A 2,516-nucleotide genomic window follows, 5' to 3' on the forward strand; every position below is an offset into this window, starting at 1 on the left:
TGATCGTTAGTTAGCCTTACTTGTTCAGGCATCTGACTGCGAACTGCAATGTCAGTGGTTCAAACCCACCAGCAGACCTACAGAAAAAAGACGAGGCTGTCTGTGCTCATAAAGGCATCTCCTATTAGAAACCCCACAAATCCACTTGCTAGGAGTTAGAATCAACTCAATGACAGTGGATATGGGTTTAGTTTGGTTAGTGCAAGAAAATCTCAAAGCATTTTCAATGACCTAGAAGCTGCACCTCAGCCAGTGATGGCGGTTGTGATGAAGAATTTGCTGGGCGGACAGCCCGGACACACTCTGTACTAAGAACAAACAAAAACCAAACCAAAAATACAGAAAATTTTGGAAACCAGAACCGGCCCAGCCTGCATCATAGGGGGGATCTACTGACAGAGTTTTGACTGTTCAAGTCAGATTTATGCCTTTGATCTTCTATACTCCTTTTGCCCAAGTGCACTGTTTAGTAACCACTTTCCTCCCATCCCTCAATTTTAGATGGGGGAGTTCTCTGGAGGCTTGTTTCCTAGGTAGTTCCACCAATGACTCTTGGGCTCCCACTGTCATCCCTCGCCTTCTGCACACCAGAGTCTCCTCACACTTTAGCCTCTGATACCGATCCCTCCTTCAACTTCGGATTATATGGATTCCCATCCTTCACTGACTGATGATGGTATGCTTCTTCCATGAGGCCTTAGTTGACATCTCACTTAGATGGCTGCTTGTTTGGAGACAAGCCTTTAAGACCCCAGATGCTAGTTTATCTGATAGCTGGGCACCATCTAGATTCTTCACCACATTTTGCTAAAGCACCCGCATCTCCGGTGTTCCCTTCCTGAGGGGTGAATATCAAGCAGGACCATGATGTAAGAACTAATTGTTCTTAAGTTGGAGCTAGGAGTTAGTGCCAGGCTAAAACCCATTCCTGGATCTATGCCTTTCCCTCCGCCCCCCTTTTAATTTGTTGTAACTTGGGAGTTAATACATATGTCATATCATTCCATAGTTCCATCACACCAAACAGAATTATACAATGACTTCCATAGTCAGTCTCCAAACATACTTTTCCTTCCTGGACACCTTGACATCATCTCCCTTTTATCTCCTCCCACCTCCCCGGATCCCCCCACTCCCACTAAAACCCTTGGTCTGTTTGCTTTCCTATAGGTGCAAGGACCCTGGGTTTCATTTACTGAAAAACAAATAACAACTTCAAAAGGATGACCACCACCCCGCCCCCACCCCATGGCATTGCACCTCCAAGATGCACCCTAATATGAACAAGCATAAGCAAAATAAAACAGAATGTCTGTCACAGGGTTGCCGGAATAATACATATCTTAATACAGCACAGAGGGCGTGGGTGTATCAAGACCTTGTTTTGTACAAAGATTTTCATTTCTAGGGGGCTGCTGAGTAAGTTTTCTTTCTGAAAACAAAAGGCTGAATACGTTTGGGAACCTCTGGGATAAGAGAGGAGCACAAGCCTAACTTCTCACCACACGAGGGCTGGGAGCCTTGAAATTAACTTCATTTTCTCCTCCCCGAGTTGTGGATGGAAAGCTACACACCTGACGCATTTGCTGGTGAGCAGAACTAGCCTGGCAGGTGGGGCCTCCCCAAAGCAGCGCTTCCCAACCCGCCAGCCAAGGGCACTCCCAACCAGCCCTCTGTCAGCTTTATACCCACCTCTGTGAAGACTGAGAACACGGGTCCTGATGATCTAGTTGATGCCAGAGTTCAGGACCTTTCTCTGAAGACGCACATCGCAGGACTTGCTGGAGAAGCTTGCAGTTGCTGCCGATAAACACGTGGGACAGTCAGCAAACAGCTGCTGAGGATAGTGTCCTTATCTCAGCCTTAATTGCCTGACTTCACGTTTTCTTTCTGTAACCCTGTCTCCCCAGGACCCGCCTCTTCTGCCCGACACTCCCAGTTCAGTTCCCGAGGGCCAGTCCTGACTTAGACTGTTCTTCCTTTTTTCCTAGTTACCAGTTTAGTTTTTCTCATTTGCTTCCATCTTTGATTTTTTTTAATTTCACAGTGTTCTTGACATATAATTCACAAATCATGTATTTCAATAGTTTGATCATCTTAAGAAGAGTTGTGCAATCATCACTACAATCAATTTTAGAACATTTTCTTACTTCTTATATTTATTGTTTTTAGCTCTCCATCCTATCCCCACCTCCACACCCCCAACCTCCCCAGTCATATCTCCCAAGGAACCATTAATCTAGTTACTGTCGCTATAGATTTACCTATCCTGGATTTCATATACAGAAAAACGTTTTCTTTTTTTCTTTTTTTAAAAGCCTAACAATTATAACAAAGTGAAAACAGAGAAAAACCTCATTTAAAAAGAGCAGAAAAGTGGGTGAAGGGAGACGTCGGGCAGGGCAAGATATGACAGAATAATAATTTATAAATTGTCAATGGCTCATGAGGGAGGGGGGAGCGGGGAAGCAGGGGAAAAAATGAGGACCTGATGCCAGGGGCTTAAGTGGAGAGCA

This window comes from Echinops telfairi, unplaced genomic scaffold (assembly GCF_000313985.2).
Source record: "Echinops telfairi isolate 266 unplaced genomic scaffold, ASM31398v2 ScPeMD7_1;HRSCAF=3_0, whole genome shotgun sequence".
In the NCBI taxonomy this organism is placed as follows: Eukaryota; Metazoa; Chordata; class Mammalia; order Afrosoricida; family Tenrecidae; genus Echinops; species Echinops telfairi.